This window comes from Scyliorhinus canicula, chromosome 4, assembly GCF_902713615.1.
Source record: "Scyliorhinus canicula chromosome 4, sScyCan1.1, whole genome shotgun sequence".
Taxonomy (NCBI): Eukaryota; Metazoa; Chordata; class Chondrichthyes; order Carcharhiniformes; family Scyliorhinidae; genus Scyliorhinus; species Scyliorhinus canicula.
In genome coordinates, this window is record NC_052149.1 from 38099256 (window position 1) to 38118042 (window position 18787).

Genomic DNA, 18787 nt, shown 5'->3' on the forward strand with positions numbered 1-18787 from the left:
GGTCCTGTAGTAGAAATGGAAATGGCCGAGGGGGGCTCTGGGGAACCAGAGGTCTGTTTCTGCAATGCTCATTTGGCCAAAACGTTCACTGACGGATGGTAAGGTACAGTCCGTACATGACGGACCCCATTTTGCTTTAGAAAGGTGGCGAATTCCGTACTCGTAAAAGCAGTGCCGTTGTCTGATACCAACACCTTGGGAAGTCCGGAGACACTTAAGGTTTGTCTGAGCCACTCAGTGGTGGCCTGCGATGTCACCATGGTCATGTGGTGGACGTTCATTCATTTTGAATGTGCGTCCACGATAATTAATTACATTGTGCCTTGAAAGGGCCCCATGAAATCTACATGGAAGTGTAACCATGGTCAGCCCTGCCACTCCCATGGATGGACTGGAGCTGCAGAGGCTAATTTCTGACATTTTTGCACCATGTATATTATTTTGCTCAAGTCTCGGTGTCCTCATCTATTCCAGGCGACCACACATAGCTCCTGGTCGATATCTTCAGTTTTGAAGCCTCTCAGCTGTCCACTATGGAGGTCTTGCAGGATTGCTCCATGGCCACGCTCAGGGACGACCACCCGGGGGCCCCACAGCAGGATGCCATCCATTACACTGAGTTTGGCCAGATTCGGAGCGAATGCACACAGATCCTCCAGCAGAGCTCGATACTGGGCCCCACACAACACTATGTGATGGACACTGTCCAATAATGGGTCTATTTGCGTCCATGTCTTTACCTGGGCCACTGGTAACTGGCAAGGAATCCATAAAATGTAAGGCTGCAATTACCTCCTTTGACCCAGCAGGCATCGGTGTGCTGGTGGGTAACAGGAGTCGGCTGCAAGTGTCCACATGCGGAATCTTTGTTCTTGGACAATGTTCCAACATGCATTCAAAAGCCGCCAGGAGCAGAGCCCAACGCTGAATGCGGGTAAACAGCACGGAGAGGGGGGGGGGGGGGGGGAGAAATTTCCCTATCTTCTTGAACAACCCAACAGTGACTCGTGGTTCATATACGCCATGAACGTATGTCCATAGGTATTCTGGTGGAACCGCTTCATCCTGAAAACCAACGCTAAACCTTCCTTTTCAATTTGTGCATAAATCTGATCTGGTGCCAGGGTGCTTGAAGCACACATGCAGTGCGCCAGAACAGCCCCAATGCTGTAGGGTGAGGCATCGCAGATTAACAACAAGGGCTTGGGCAGGTCAAAATCAGTCAGCAGATGCGACGATGATAGCCGCTGTTTCACTTCATTGAAAAACATCTGTGCGGTGGGTCCCAAAACCCTCGCTGCCCCTTCTTTAGTAACAGATGCAGCAGGGCTAATAAAGTCACCAAGTTCGGAATGAACTTGCCATAATAGTTTATGAGGCCCGAGAAGGAGCGGAGTTCTGCGGGATCCTTTGGCATGGGGGCTGCCGGATTGCTCGTACAGGGTGGACAGGAATGGCTTACAACTGGGTGTAAGCCATTCCTGTCCACCCTGTAACCTAAGCAGGACCCCGACTGCCTCAAAACGATGTAATACGCCATCTGGGTTCTTCATGTGTTCCCGGCTGGACAAACCGGTGATCAACACTTTAACCAGGTAAACTGATATTTGTGGTAATCCTCGGAGAATATTCTCCATTACTAGCTGAAAAATGGCGCAAGCGGAGGAAACTCCGAAAGGCAACCTGGTGTAGTCGTACAAATACCCATGTGTGTTTATTGTCACATATTTCCATGAAGCTGGGTCCAAAACTAATTGTAAATAAGTGTGGCGTATGTCGAGCTTGGTGAATGTACGTCGTCTGCTGAGCCGTGCATATAGGTCCTCAATCCTGGGCAACAGGTAAGGGTCCAAACAGGTCGCCCGATTGATCGGCATCTGATAATCCCCACAGCGATGGACGGCACCGTCAGCCTTCAGTACTGGCACAACTGGTGCAGCCCAATCTGTGAACTGCCCTGGGTTGATGATCCCTAACTGCTCCAGACAGTCCAATTCTGCATCCACCTTTGGCTTCAGTGCATAGGGGATGAGACGAACCTGAAAATACCATGGCTGGGGGTCCACTGAAATCTTGCCAGAGGCTCTGTGGATGGTATCTAATTTGAAATACGCCCGGAAAATGTACCAGTCCAGCCGGAGATGCTTCAGACAATTCTGCCCAACAAACTGGGGCCCAGACCTTTCACTGCTACCAATGATAGGTTTGCTGACTGCGCCGCATATTCCATGGGGACTTCCAAGGTGCCCGTGATCTCCAAACACTCCCCCGTGTTTGTTGGCAGCCATGTGCTGGTGTCCTGCAATGCCAAACCACGGATGCCTGAGCTGATTCAGTCATAAGTGCAGAGGATGATCACTGAAACCGCAGCACCGGTATTGAGCTCCATTTGGATTGCGAAACCATTGATCCGGACGTCACCTGGATAGGTGCCACCTGTGATGCTGAGTTACAGTAAAAGTGGTGGGCCCCCTCTACTTGGTCTTCCATGAAATGGGTCTGTCCCCCGGGATGGTCTTTGGGCATGTAGCAGTGGGCGGGCATCCCCACTGGCGACTGTTTTGCCGGTTTCTCCAGGTAACAGTGCATCCATCCTGCTTGTCGGAAGTGTCCAACGAGGGGGGGTGATGGTGACTCGCGCCAGGAAAACGCTGGCACTGGTCCCGGTCTTAAGCAGACCAACGGCGTAAGTCCTGAACTACAGCATGGGAAGGGGGAACTCCGGTTCTAGCTGGGCTCCCTTGGTTGAGGACAGCCACTCCTTGGAGCTCCTGGACTCGGCACTCCGCGCTCCTGGGACAAGGTCATTGCGGTGGCTTTCTTCAGATCAAGATGTGTTTCACCCAGTAAGCATTCTTGGGTCACTACATCACTGATGCCACAGACAAATCGGTTTCTGAGCGCCTCAGATGATTTTGGGGCCAAACACGCAACACATTCTGCAAACTGGCGAGTGTCGGGCGTATCCGGAAAAGTTAAACTCTTAATAACGCTGTAGATGTCTGTCCCGCAGACCGCAAGAAGGGTCACCAATTGTCTTTCATTGCTGATGATGTTGAGCCGAAAAAGTAGCGTATTTGCTCGATATATTGGATCCAGTCATTCGACTTGGCAACAAACGCCTCTAACTTCCCAATTAGTGGTGTAACCGCAGCCTGCTTGGAAGCCTCCTGAGGCCTGGTCGAAGTAGGCCTGGTCTGAAGGAAATGGCATCTCTTGCAGCTCCACTTTACCCTCGTCGCCAGTGTAAAGTCCCAGGCAAGCAACCACTGGGAGGCGATGTCTGTAAGAAACGCAATTATTTATCATACCTATTATATTACACTTCCTACTCCCACAATGGTCTCCTGTGCCTGGCCCATACTTGGGCCGGGGGATTTATGTCCCAGGAGCCCCTGGCTTAAAGGGGGTGGTTCCGTCCCCCTTATCTAGATAGATTGTATTCAGGTGAGACCAAAGGGACTTTGAGGTTGCTTATCCCTTGGCCTCCGGTCAGGTTATGACAGAAACCCGTGCTGATTTTAATTACTTCCGTACTTCCAAATGCCAATTAATTTTGTCCCAGATCATTGTCTCCAAAGGTTTCCCCATCACCGTCAATAAGTTGACTGTGTCATGAAAAAATGTAAAGGAAGGAAAGCAAGATCATTTTCTTAAAATGGGAGATCGATATTGTGTAAATAGACTCACAGAGGGATAAAACAAAAATCGTGAAAGCAGGGAACAAAAGTTAGTTGAAGGGAAGTGAGAGACGGAGAAGTTTTTTGGGGGGAGGGGAAGGCAGGGCAGATAAAGACGAGGAAGAGAGGAGCAGTATAGTCTGAAATATATGGTGCAAGTCTAAAGCGAGGCATAAATCAATGAGAAGATTGTGCTGCCCTGTATCTATTTATAGACATGTTAGCCATTACGTTTGCTTAGCCGCTTTGAGTGTCTAAAGTGTAATGGATGAGGAATCGAGCTTTACACCACGCTGAAATAAAATATTTTGGAAGTTTAGTTTAAAGAAAAAGTCTGAAGAAAAGGAAAAATTCTTGTCTATATAGGTCATCAAAAGATTGACATTGTCTGTTTAGTGCTGGCAATCTAAGGCTTAAATGACAGTTCTAGCCGCCCACACCGGGTGGGGTCCCTCTGGCTGACTCATGAACATTATCATCGATAAGAATTCCCCGCACAGCAGGTGAAAGTTGCATAGCCTGCTGTACTTCACAGACCAGTAAACCAGTTCAAGAGCAAGGTGGGAGTTTGCAGACTCTGTTGTGATTCTGTCTCAGTGAAACTATTTATTGACAGCAATTAATTCTCCACTTCCACTATCCCACCCCCTTCTCTTCTCATTCCGTCTCCCCTGGCTTAGCTGCACCAGGGTGGAGTTCTGATTTTTTTTTCAGTAAAAGAAGCCATGAATGATCTGAGGAGGCTTATTATTTCTAGCCACTAACCATGTCCCAGCCCCTAAAAGGGAGGTGGGAGGAGTTTCAGAGGCTGTCCTTTTTAAAACAAAGTCATTTTTTTTCTTCAGAAGAAAGTTGAATGCAGTTGACCACCAGATGGGATGTTGTAGCTATGAAGTAATGATGTCGAAATATGTTCCTGTTGAACACGAGTCGTCTGGAGGGGAAGACAGGCTTGATTGTGAGTAACAACTCTAAACCTTTTTAAAGTCTTCCTGCAGTCCTTTATTCACTTTAATCTATCTCATTTTGAGACACGTATGCACAGTTCAGGATTTACTGTGTCGATAAGGAAATTAGCTCTGAGCAATGTTCATTAAGGAGCAGTCTGCTGTTGGTTATGCTTTTTGCCTTTGACTCGTTGTAAAGGGGTGTGGGTTTCTGCACAAATAAAATTGCACTTGTTGCTAAATTTAGTTTGCCAAAGCTCTTTGTCCTGGCAAATCTTTTGATCAAAAACTCTTTGGCGTATTTATTATACTAAATAAGATTGAATGGTCCATTTTGGCACGTCAGTGAGACGGATTCTGAAAGTAGCAGCTCATTTGAGTCAGACGAGACGTGTACGTGGCCGATGGGGTGGCTTTAATATATGTGAAGGAACTACCTTTGTCTTTTCAAACATGGCTGGAGTGAACGGCAGAGTTTATAGAAGGGATATCTCACTGAAAATATATCCCAACAAAGTTTTGCATTTTATAATGTCTGTATTTTTTTAACTCTTTCCCTGGCTCATCCTGGTTGCACAGACATGTTTTGTACATTGTTGATCTCTCACGTTATTATTCTGTGCTCCTTGGTAGTTATCACTAAATACTGACTTTGTCCATTGAAAAAAATATTGTGAAAATTCTAATTCTTGTTCACTTAATTCACCGATTGAATGATTACATTTAAGTTTCTTAAAAGTTAAAGAAGCAAGACAGAAAGCAAAGGTTAGTGGTCTGTAGAACCTATTCCATTTAAACCTAAAAGTTTCAAAGACTGGTTGGAATTGGATTGAAGTGCTGTTGGAAGTCACATAAACCAAACATTGGTCATCGCCGCTACGCCTGTTAAATGGAATAAAGAAGCCATGAGAATATTGAATGCTCACAAATCGTACTTTCCCAAGTTTATTGACTGCTCAACTAAGATCTTCTGATTACTTCTGAAATTCTTTGGGATTTTTCCTAAGCATTTAAGGTGTAGAAGGAGCGTCAATCTATTGTGCAATAATAATAAAGGGATGGCCTTCTTCCTCTGCCAGTTTGGTTTTTCCGAAGAAAATTATCAATGTCTGACCTCTGGACGCAATGAAGCTAATTCTGCCTATACACTTTGGTCAGATTTCTGATTGATTCCTGAAAACTTTGCTCTGCATTGGGAAATGATTTCTTTCCTGCTTTCATTGCAATTTACAGCCTAATCTAATTATTATAAATTTACGGTCCCTGAGAGGAACAGTTAGTTCTGGAGAAAGAAATTGCATTGAGATTCCTCCCCCTCTAAGTTAAAATGGAGTCTCAGCAAGGACCAGAGAAACAGGATGTTATAATGAAAGGTTTGTTGTAACCAGGTTCTCACTGTAACTTGATTACTTCTATTTTATTTGTACTTAACCTCTAAAGAAAGAGAGAAGGAGCGAGAGAGACAGGAAGGCAGACGGTATGAGAGAAGAAGCCAGTGCACAAAGCATTAGAGAAAGGAAAGACAGGAATTCTGTCATTAAAAGTTGTGGAGAAAAAGTTGAGGAAAATAAGAAGGAGTCTACTAATTAACATATTCCAGGAGCTAAATGTATTTTTTCCTTCGAAGAGCTTCCTGTTTGCCAAATCCTATAGCTTTCTTTCCATAATTAGAACATAAGTTCAGCTACATTTTTGCATGGTCATTTTCCAGTGATTGATTCTCAGGATAGTAAAAGATTGTGGGTATAAATCACCATATTTAACTGCGACAAAATCTTCAAGTTTGGCGGGAATATTTGTTGCGCCAAAACATCCATCTGTTTGACCACCACACCCAACTCTCTCCTCTCAACACTGCTGTTAAATGCTGATATCAGATCATTTATACTAAAGCCACCTTTTTGGTGCTAAAATGTGAGCTGCTATAAAATGAAAACTCAAAAATGAAGGGTAATAGTTAATTTGTTTTGAAGTTAGGTGCAAATTTGAGAACTTCTCTTCAAATATATTCAGTAAACTCAGATGGGCTTGGAGGGGATGTGCTCCAACCTCGGAAGAAACTGGTAATTGATTTTTTTTAAAAAACGTGCTCTCCATGAGTCTTCGCTTATTGCAGACTTGTATATATGTGGACTGACAGGTTTATGTGTAAGAAGAGCTATGCTCAATCTACTGACCTCTTGAAAATTACAGACCCCCATGTTAATGAAGCCATTTGCTTATTCTGCCATTGTGTCAGCGAATTGGCATCGGCACGGCATTCCACGTGTACAGAGTTAGCTGTGAGCAAAGCTGTACTGGCACCGTTGGAGTGGAAGGAGGTAGGACAGGATCTATCTGAGCAGGAGAGTATTTTGAAAGTATAATGTCTGTTTCGTGCGGTTACGTTCACTTATGAGCCTTGTATGTTTCAGTGATAAAGGGAGACACAGAGTAGAGTTTCTGAGGCCTTTTTGTCCTGAAAAATGGGATTGTTCATTGTGACCTCTACCAGATCAAAAGGAGTAGCTATTAAATGGCGCATTTAGATTGTTGCCATTATGTCGACTTCACTGGGACCAGGGACCAATTTATGGGACGGAATTTTTTGTTCTTCAGAAAGTCATTGGATGGGATTTTACAGTCTTTCCCACCAGCAGGACTAGAAGAGCCTGTCGAAGTCAAAGGATTCTTGATCTGCTCGCCACATTTTCCGGCCACACCCCCCGCCATGACTGGGCCATAAAACTTTGCCCATTATTAATATTTTCAATTCAACAAATGACGGCCAATGGCCCAATCCCTCACCGGTACAAATCTATTTGCTGTAAAGATTTTACCCTGTTTTGCTATGGCATTTTAATAATAGGGTTTCACTGGAGACCCATTGTGTCTTTTTAAAAATAGGTGATAGAGATTTGCTTGTACGCTCTGTAATCTCCAGTCGAGGGTCTTTCCTTTGAGGAAACTGGATTCCCCGCTTCCAACATCTGCTTAAAAAAAAATTTCAAAATGGCGACGAGTATATGGGATTCTGAATCTGCTGCCTCATCAAAGGAATTGCTCTTTTAAAAATGTCACGTTCTACCAAATAAACCCATTGCCCTTCCCAAGTAAGCAAATTCAAGGGATCAGAGGGAGTGGCTAAATCCCTTCAAAATACATGTCAAATATGAAAACTATCTGCTCTGGCAGATCTCTGAGGTAGAACGGCCGAATGTAGATTAGGAAAATTAAGAATAGAACACTTCTTAGCTGATAATTTTCAGTAAATCTCAGTGATATTGAATATCTTTCTGGCATTGTTTATCTTTGGAGATAAAATGCTGCTGCAGCAGGTGGCAACGTTAATCCCAAGAAAGTCCGTCATTTGTTGATTTGAAAATATTTTTCCATTTCCTTCGTATGCCTGATCAGTGCAAATGCTGTGAGCTGGTACTCCATCTTGTCTCAGTTATTTTTAACTGGATCCTTGCTGGGACTTTGTTGGACTGTATTGAAAACTAACCAGCGGTCTGGTGAAATGTGGCACTTGCGTGCTAACTCACTGTTCCAATGGAGTGGTCGAAGCAGGAAGGACCCCTCCATGATCTCTGTACAGCGAGTTTCCAATTCAGCATAGTCTGCATGAGATGGGGAAAAATTACCAACTCTAAGTACCTCCCAAAAGCTGTCCAACCAGGGTAGGTGGATTGAACACGCTAAATTGCCCCTTAATTGGAAAAAATTAATTGGGTACTTTAAATTTATTTTTAAAAATATTTTAAAGCTGTCCAACACCACCACATTTCACCTCAGGAATGGGCTTGTCATCTCCTCAAACGGTTGCAAGAGGTGTTAGGTAGAGAAAATCTTTTGACAGATTAAACCTGCCATGCATAGGATGTGAAATTTCAGCACTGTTGTTGTGACAGTACTTACTTATTTACTCGCCATTGGGACCTTGTGTTAACCAATTAACTAAAGGTCCAGTTTGAATGAGCCAGTAGGGATCACTGGTTGGTAAATTGTGAATGTGTATAATTAGCCTGAACTCGGTAAATAGATTCTAACGAAAGGGAAACACAGCCGTAATCGTTCTAGTCAAGGAAGCAGACACCCATACCCCATAGGGCTGTAAAATGGCTCCTGCGGAGGAGGAATGGAGGAAGGCGGAATTCAGATAAACCACCGTAGGACTATGACATTTTCTGTGATCAGCCTCCATCTGCAACAAGTTTATGCCATTTGAATTCCACTAAGTCAAAGCTTCTGAAGACCATGCAATCATTAGGGAGACTGTAGCCACAATGATAATGATCCCTGGAACCATACGTTTCACATGTTTAACTTGCAGTGTGTTTCAGAAACAAGACTGTTGCCAGAATGGTAATGGTGAAATTTTCCTTCACAACCCTGCTGCTGAGGCTTATTAACATTTAGCGCTTGCAGCTCTGGGCTGAGAAATGCTTATCAAGTCCTTACTTGTTCCTAACATGGTAGTAGTGCAGCCCTCCAGTTAAACTTGCTTTTTTATCGCATTGTCAGACATGTTGATTATAGAGCTCAAAACTAGCTTTGGTTAAAATGTCATGGTTCGTGCGATGTCCTCTGGAAGTCACATACCCTGGGATAATCTGCACTCACTTTTCCTCAGACATGATCTGTTCTTACTATTCAATACATCAGAATTTTCTAAACATGATCTCTGCTCGCAAGTTTGCACACATGGGGATAGATTTTGACTTTGTCTGATAGTCTAAGACAAGTGATAGCCAACTGGTAGCCCATTGTACATCCTCCATAATCTTTCTTCCACATGAGATATGACAAAAAAAACCGAGATCCAATCTATGTTAAAGAAAAGAAATACAAAAATGCTGACAGCATGTTGTTAGGTTGTGGCACCTCCATAGATTTGTGAAGGGAAGGGTAAGAGCCACTCCCTGGTTTCAAAATTACTGCCATGCTACGATTGACGTCAGTCTTACATTAACTGTAAAGGCCAGAGGGTGATTTAAACCAGGACTGTTCCTTATAGATCTGGCAGAAAAAAAGAGAATACATTTCAAATATCCTTCATCAACAATAAATATTTATAACTTGACTGAAATAGGATTAAAGATCTCATATTATCTGCACAAGGAGGATATACCTTTCAGTTTATATTTGCTATATAGTTGGTGTGCTGAAGAAAGGTTTGTTTTGGTTCTATTCAGAATATATCTTTTGCTTATGTTGCGATGAATCTGCGAGTAAGTAAGCAAAATTTTATGACCTTCAACTTAAACTTGGGAAGTTGAGGGGCTCCATTATGTCAGTGCGAATGAACGGCAATGCTGGGCAGGAGTTTGACCCAATGCTGCTGGACCTCACTTCAATGGTGTTGAAACCATAGAATTGTTACAGCACAAAAGGAGATCATTCTGCCCATGGTGTCAGAGCCAGCCCTCTGCGAGATCAGCTAGCCCTGCAAACTTTTTCTTATCTCGTCCAATATTTATTCAGTTCCCTTTTAAAGTCGCGAGTTAATCTTCCTCCACCATACTCTCAGGCAGTGCATTCTAGATCCTAACCACTCACTGTGTGAAATGAAAATGTTTTTCCTCGTGCCGTTTTTGCCATTCACCTTAAATCGGTGTCTTCTGATTTTCAACCCTTCTGCCAATGAGAACAGTTTCTCCATCTCTACTCATTCCAGAAATCTCATGATTTTGAATGAAATGCAGAGTATTCGCTGGTTCAATTGTTTGCCTGTTTCTTTAAGCAGAAAGCCCACATAGCAATGCTCTGGGCCCCAATTCCCTAAATGGAATCTGTAACACATGCAAGTTGTTGTAATCTTTGAGATTTAGGTGAGATTCAATTCCATCAACATTTGCTTCTGCTTCCTGAAACGCTTGTGAATAGTTGACAAGATATACCAGTTGAAGATTATTTTAGGAGATGGTTATGGTTGTCAGATCAATCATATAAAATAATATAAAGAAACTGTAGACACTATGAAAATATTGCCACTTCTTTGAATGGGCAGCGTGTGATTTAAACCAAACTACATACTATCCTTCATAAAAGTGTCAAATAATATAACAAGCTCTAAAATTAAAATTGCAGAAATATAATCTGTTTACGAGTTTCAGTTGTCAGTACTTGTGTCAGGTAGTTGTAAAACTTAATTTTGCACTTGAATTATAGCTTTTACAAATGCCATGTTTATTTTTGTATGTTATATATCAACGATCCCAGTTGATATTATAACAGGAAGGGAAGATCCCAGAATGGAATCCTGGCTCAAAAGGCTGTAATTTATATATTTTTTTATGAAACGTGGAGGACAGAGTCACGGGACCACTAACTAGTTTTAATAAGAAAAAAACATTTATTTAGCATGAAAAGTTGGATTATTATACAATACTCCTTTACTCCCCCTTTAGTTTAATAATTACACAGGTTTTAAGATCAATAAAGATTACAAAGTGCATCTTAAGCTACAATGGTCTCATTAACACACAAAGTCCCTTTCTTAAGCACGCAAGATGTCTATAGTAAAATATATGCACTCCGCTCTGAACCCAAGTTAATGTCTGTGGATTTCTCCTCAGAATCCCCCCAGCTGATGATCACATGATAGTTTACAAACTCCACTCCCAAAAGAAAACTTTAAAATCTTCTCTAATAATAATGCTTTCACTTAGAGATTTGCATTCCAAATCCAAACCAGGTTTTCCAAATGACACTTTTAAACAAAGCTTCCACTCCACTTTTAACCGTGAATCCAATCCAAGATTTCACACCAACCCCTTTGAGATGTATTTGTCGTGACTCCTGTGCAAATTGCTCATAGTTAGTTTAACTTTCAGTTCCCAGACTGTATTAAAATGATCAGACATTTGTTTTACCTTTGACAGCTGTTGTCCTGCTTTACATCTGCTTACTTACTGCAATTGTCTCTTTTAACTCAGAGCACTTTGTTTACTCTTCCTTGGAATTCTTTTAAACAATACCTTGGTCTCTGATCTCTTAATTTCTGTCGTCTTAAATATTCTTTCTGTCCCAGTTACCTGGTTATCTGGATTGTAACTTGCACTTTAGGAAGCCTGCTGCTTTGCAGCTCCCATCCTGTCCAGTCTTTCTTCTGGCACAGAGATGTTCACTCTCTGAGGTCCTGTCTCCAACTGTCTCCAAATTCAGCTGAAACTAAAATTTACTATTTTTTTATCCTTACAAGTGCCTCCAGTTGTTAAGCAAACCCACATGCTTCTGCCATTTCATTATTCTTCCTGCCATAACCCTCTCTAAGCCTAATCGAAAAGCAGTTGGAAGTTAACCAACCCCCACACATACGGACACCTTTGTGTTAATTGTCAAGCACTTCACAGTTCTTCTATGTTTTGATACCAGCTCCTGTATTATGCAAATGGTAGATGCATGTTAAATATATACAAGATTAACAATGCTATTGGGACAACAATTAAGAAATACTGCTGTTTTTATGGAGCCGCTCTGAGTGTACTGCACTGGAGCTTTCCCTGCCTTTAGGTCAAAGAAGCTTCTCACGAGCAAATTGCTAAAATAATTGTATTTTCATTTTTTTTGTGTTTGAAAAGCGTTCAAACTTGCTAAATGCATTAACTGCTAACTTGTCTGGTACGAACATATATATTAAAAAAATTATACCATTGAAGCCAGGTGTTCTTTTTGCAAGGTAAGAATAAAGGGCTTTCTAAAAATAATAACCCCAAAGTGCTGAGACAAATGCTGTGTCCTTGTTTATGAGAATCACATTTACATAGGGAGGAATTGAAAACTCATTCCTGCCTAGAATACCTTAGCATTCTTTCCGATTTTTACATTCAAATATATGCTATGAGGGAATCATTAACTCTTGTGTGGTAGCAGCAGGGTAGGTCATGAAGGAGCCGGCATACTGTTCAACAGAGATGGGCATTCTGTGAATACTATTTTAGCTGGGGGAACCAGATTGTGCAGTCACCCCTTATTTGTTATTTGTTACGGATTCCGTAAACATCAGACGTTAATTATGAACCATAGGACAAAAAATGGACATCTTGAGGCAACAATTCAGCAAAATGATGCACGGGCATAAACCGGGCCAGCTGCTGATCCATGGCAGGACTGGCCAAGTAAGAATGGGTAGGGGGCATGCAGAATTAGGTGAGTTTCTGATGCTTGGTGTTTCATTTTTATTGCTCAATTCAGGTCACAAAAATCACCTGCAAACAAATAATGCTTTTTGGGTCAGAAATAAAGCAAAACGCTTGCAATCAAAGCGTGATTTAGCGAAAATAGTGTTTAATCAGTAAAATTAGTTTACAGCAAAAAGTACTTTGGTAGAAACAAAAATCAATGTCTGGGAGAAAGTGTACAGACTTTTTTGCTGTACACCCTCATGTATTGATTTGTGGCTCTCTTATATTTATGGCCTCTAGTTTTGGTCCTCCCCACAAGGGGAAGCATCTACTTGACATCAACTCTATCAAATCCCACTCTAGTGGTTAGGCCACTCTAGACCTCTAGTCTTTGGGCAGAGAATGGGCGGCGCATTGAGGATTGAAAATTATAGAGAATTTTTTTTAAATTCTTACTGTGCAACCCAGGGCCTTGATTTGCTAAGTCAATAAGGCTGAAATAGGCTGGCGCTCTGTCTGCCCATTTCCCAGACTAGTTGGAAATGGAGGTTGGTTAATTGAGAGTGTGAATGAGGTAGCAGATGAAGGCCAGAATTCTATGCTTAATGGCCGCTTATGTGGGTCTTTTCCTTCCCAGCCTCAACTTTTAGGCTGGCGGGCAAGTGACTTATTAAGGGGAGAAAGCCAAAATTGAACTAAGTTCAACCTTGGGCGACAAGGAGGTGTTATGGGGGGGGGGGGGGGGGGGATGGGGATGGGTGGGGGGGGGGGGGTGCAGGCGCAGGTATATCTCCATCAGAAGACTCCTTCTGACTGGGGGTGTGCTGTCCTAGGGGATCAGGAACTTCAGACTTCCCTCCTTCCCCACCATGACCTATCCCCGTGACCCGGATCTCCCCCTGGCATCCCCCAGGCCTTTCTTACCTCCCCTCCACCCCAATCCCTGGCATTTACCTTTCCTCCAAGTCATGGCATTTAGTTTTGGGCAGCTAGCTGCAGTGCCTCTTCTGGCTACTACAGTGCTGCTCCGGAAATGACTGGAGAGTTGCCAAAATGGGACCTACTCCCAGTAACTTGCGGACGTCTCGCCTTCTGTCAATCAACACTCGGTAGAGAGTGAAATGGTATCAGGCCTGCTGGATCCTGAGAGAATGCATCCCCCAGCAACTCTTTGGATGGCAGGAGCCGAGCTCCCGCTATCCTGAGAAGTCTGGCTTAAATGTTGTGATTTTCAGAGCTCTACTGTTACATTGCTGCCTGTGGAGGCAAAAAAATTAGCTTCCAGATTTCTCCATTCTTTCATCATCTGCAATCCACACACTCTCTTCTCAGTAATGTTACAGTCTGTAATCTAATGAGGGGCCCAGATGGTTTAAATATATACAACTGAGAGGAGGAGCATTAGGAGCAATTGCAAGACAATTATTTAATCAATGGGTTTTGATGGCAGCTATCATGATTTGTAACTTTCATGTGAATTCTGATAATATTATTACCTTTGAAAATACATCCTGGTAATTGATCTTATTTATCATATTTGCTTTTACATCAATTTTTGAACTGTGGCTTTTCTGCTTCTGCACAAGCAGTGACTCATCTATGTGGACATCTATGTGCACTCCCATGCTCTAGATGCAAGATTGTGTTTAAATAGGGAGAGTAATTATCATTGTGTGCTTTCTTTAAATTTGGTGACAAAAGTTAATTGCTGGCATAGTCAGTCAATAAGAATTGTGTATTTATTTATTGACAGTTGTGTCCAGAGACGAACTATCTGTTTACATTCCTGCCTCTCCACTCCATCGCCCATGGATTGCCACACCCGTGAAAACCTTCTGGGAATTAAAGTAGGTAGAATTCAACTCTGGCCGGGGTATAAATCATTGCCGAAGTGGATCAGTTGCCTGGTCCACTTGACTTTTATTCCATTGAATTCAACCAGGCAAATGTGTATGACTGCCTAATGACTCATCACCTACGTGTTTTATGTCCCCACCGATGATTAATTTTGTCCATAAAGTTGGCAGAGAAAAATGTTCATTTATTAAGTAAAAAACGAAGCAAAAGCCAAGTTTCAAGAATCACTTCATGATGATGAATGTTAATAAATATCTTGAATCAATAGAAAAGGATGTGCTAAAGTCTGTAGGATGACTCAAAGGTAATTTTTTGACATTTCAGAAGAAATATACTATTTTTAAAAAACGTCATTTTAATTTAGGTTATTGGTTCACAGGGTCAAAAATATGAGGAATTTAAATATAAAAGAATTCTACACAGCAGCAGTTTATTGTCTAAACTTAAATATTTATCACTATTATGTCAGCAAATATGCTAACCAGAATTTACTTGTTTTCAGATAGATGAAGTCTCATAGATTGGTTGTAAATTTAATTGATCCAATATTATGGTACCCAGTTTGATGTATGAAATTGTAACGCAATTGTCAGAAATTTCTTTCAATGCTCTTTCAATAGACAAGTTAATTCAAGTAAAATTAATTAGTGGGCTGAGTTTTCATCTTATGAAGGCAACGAGTTCAGAGGTGGGTGTGGCAGTAATTTTACACGACCAGCTGGCATACAATTAGATTTCCATTAAGGACAATTATATGCCATCCAGAAATTTCCGGAAAGCAGGCGGGTCCCCAGCTGGGGCTGAAGCTTGACAGTAGGAAGGATTCTACCTCCTAGCCACAAGCCATGGGGAGCCCCTGATGTCTCCTTTAACATCCCCACCCCGACTTCACGCATGCCAGAAGATCAAAGCTGTAGTGGCCGGCCATCCTTTTAAACTTTCTACATTCTTCATTGGGTGCCTCCATTTTGAATCACCCTTGTGTTCCCCGACAGCAACAACATCCCACCTGTCAAGCAGGGGCTGCCAGCTGACCAATACCTTGGGCACTTCCACTGGTCCTCCCAGTTGCACAGCCTGCGTGCCATCCTTAATTGTACGGGGTTCCCGAAGGTGGCCTTTTAATTGGCTATCACCATGAATATTTCCTCTAGGGTCCCACCACAGACACTTCCATGTTCGGTTTGGTGTCAGGATCAGGACCTTGGAACTAAAATTCAACCCAGAGTCTCTGTTAATATAGTGGAAAGAGGAATTCCAGCCAAACACATTAAATATTCATTTGTTAGCACCCCACAGAGCACTTTCAGGATTCTTGGAGAGAGTTCAGTTGACATTTGATGAGCCTCACTTTCTTTCCACCATTCTTGCTGAGTTTTGTTTTGTGTCAACTGTTGATTTTTGTCATATCTTGCTCTTTGTTTCACTGTTTTCCATGGCCACTGTTTTTTTTTTTGATTTCCATTGACTTCTGGTGAGCTGCAGCTTCACATTTGAGCCTTACATTTGGTGAGTTAAAAGGTTCTTTAAGAAAAAGTTTTGCGTTAAATCCCCTTTAAGGAGGGATAGTCATGTGATTAGTGCTGCAGATAAAGGCATGTGTCATCGGCAAGGTACCGCTGAAAGAAGATTCAAGATAGTGGAACTCCTTCTTGCAAAGAAATTCCATTTTTTCGTAATTCTCTTTTTAAAAGGCTCCTTAATGCCAGACCTCTGTGTTTAATATGCCCACTGAGAGATTTATAGACATTTGGCTAGAAACAATCTCCTATAAATACAGCTTCACAGCACATTAGTGATTGCACTTCCATAATAACAACTCAAACGAAGAGGGCCCGAAAAGGGGCAAAATAGATTTAAAAAGAGCCGAACTGTTGTGCGAAAGCTGGAATGTATTAATGTGGAAACTTTGATCAGAGTGTGCGATAGGTTTTGAACACAACCTTTGTGTCTGCCCTATCACTTTCAAACAGTATGTTACTTTTACTCCTAGACGTCTGATGAGAAAAGGATCAATTCGCTGGACTCATTCAGGCATATCACCCATCTCTCCGGAAAACATACAAATTCCAGAAATCATTCACAAGAATACATTTACAACATGAACATTTGTCTTTTCTGGCACAAGGCCCCTGCAATAATGTATATTTACTTCTGAAAGCATGGTTAAATTCGCATTTACCCTTTTAGACCCTGACTGTCTGGATGGTCCTCCTTTGTTAGACGTAACAATGTTGAGAACTTTTTAGCAGAGAAAGAAGTTCCAAGCAGGCATTAGGAAGGGAGAGGTGGGACAGGTATTTTCTCTTTCCAAGCTGTTGCTTTGGATATTGTGGACTCAGGCACAAGCTCTCGTATTTTCGGACTTCTGCCAGTGCTGCTCTTGATCCATGCTCTAAGGTCTGACTCTTGATTTTGTTCCCAGCCTCGGACTGTGGTTTGTGCTGTCAAGGCTGGCATTCATTGCCCATCCCGAGTTGCCATTGTTTGAAACGACTGAACTGGCTAGGTCAGTTCAGAGTCAACCCTGTTAGTATGGGGCTGGAGTTATAAGGAGACCAGATTGGGTAAGGATAGCAGGACTATTCATGAGAGGAGATTTGGAGTTTTACAACAATCCTGAATTTTACCTTGCCTTTTATTTTCAGATTTTTGAGAACTGAATTCACATTCTCAAAGTGCTATGCTAGGAATCAAATTTAGGACCTCGGTTATCGCCGTGACGGACAGACTCTCTCTCCGCCATGGCAAAAATCCTAGAAATGGAGGAAAATTTTACGTCTCACTCCCAAACAAAGCCATTCCTCTCTTTGTGGGAGTAGAACTGGATTCAGGCTGGGGTTTACGATTCACAGAAGTATCTGGCTATTTTTACTAGCTGATTTAATCACCAGCTGCCTCCGCTGAAGTGGGGATTTTTGAGCTCTAGAAGTGTACAGAAGAGTTGGGTTCAGAGTATGATTTGCAAACTGCACTGGAGTGGAGAAGGCCTGCCTTGGTTCTCCAACCCAGTAGCCCAGCTCCCAACTTTTTTTAAACCACATCCCTCAGCTCCCTCACCCCCACCCACCCCATGCCTGCCCATGTCCCCTCAGATTTCCCATGCCACCCTTATACCCCTATGTATCTTCCATGCCCTACTTTTTGCCAGCCATCTCTATACCCCTATTTATCCCCCGTGCCCCCTCGTGTCACCCATGCCAGTTTATGTATCCTCTATGAGCCATCAAATCAAGATCAAATCAGCCATGATCTTATTGAATGATGAAGTTGGCTCAAGGGGCTGAATGGCCTACTGATGCTCCTATTTCTGATATTTCTATAGACAGCCAAAGGAGTGCAAAGCTTTGTTTAAATCAACAGAAAATCTGAAAAGCGTTCTGTGCATTTGAATTTCAACATAATTTTTTCATAAAATTCGTAACATATATCACAAATTAAAATAATATCAGGGGCCTCACGGTAGCATGGTGGTTAGCATCAATGCTTCACAGCTCCAGTGGTCCCAGGTTCGATTCCCGGCTGGGTCACTGTCTGTGTGGAGTCTGCACGTCCTCCCCGTGTGTGCGTGGGTTTCCTCCGGGTGCTCCGGTTTCCTCCCACAGTCCAAAGATGTGTAGGTTAGGTGGATTGGCCATGATAAATTGCCCGTAGTGTAAGGTTAATGGGGGGATTGTTGGGTTACGGGTATACGGGTTACGTGGGTTTAAGTAGGGTGATCATTGCTCGGCACAACATCGAGGGCCGAAGGGCCTGTTCTGTGCTGTACTGTTCTATGTTCTATGTTCTAATATTTTGAGGTTATATTAGGCCTAATACATCCTATCCATGACAAAATTTCCCATTTCTACCACTGATACATTAGTCCCTCCTCATTCCCTCATCCTCATTGCTGCTAAGACCGTCATCCACACTTTTGTCATCTGCAGATTCAACTGTGTCAACACTTTGCTCACCAGTTTTCAAAGCTACATCTAACACAAAGTTCAACTCACCGATAATTCATTGCCTCACTCTATCCAGAGCTAAATCCTACTTGCCTCTTATTGCCCTTGATACCATCAATCTCCACAGTGCCAACACATCTCTTCAAATTCTTCAATATCACTTCCAAACTCGACTTCAACTTCGACAACTATCATCACCCCAGCAGTCTAATTCATAGTGTGGTATAGTACGGCACTCTCTCCCTCCA

At 42.6% G+C, this 18787-nt stretch overlaps 1 long non-coding RNA gene across 2 annotated transcripts in view; it reads left to right on the plus strand.

Moving 5' to 3' along the window:
• Window positions 1–4441: 4441 nt before the first annotated feature.
• LOC119964501 overlaps window positions 4442–18787 on the plus strand; it is a 69460-nt gene continuing 55114 nt past the window's right edge. For both annotated transcript variants that reach the window (XR_005460308.1, XR_005460307.1), the window contains exons 1-2: window positions 4442–4638; window positions 14489–14582. This is a non-coding gene — a long non-coding RNA (uncharacterized LOC119964501). The remainder of the gene's footprint in view (window positions 4639–14488; window positions 14583–18787) is intronic.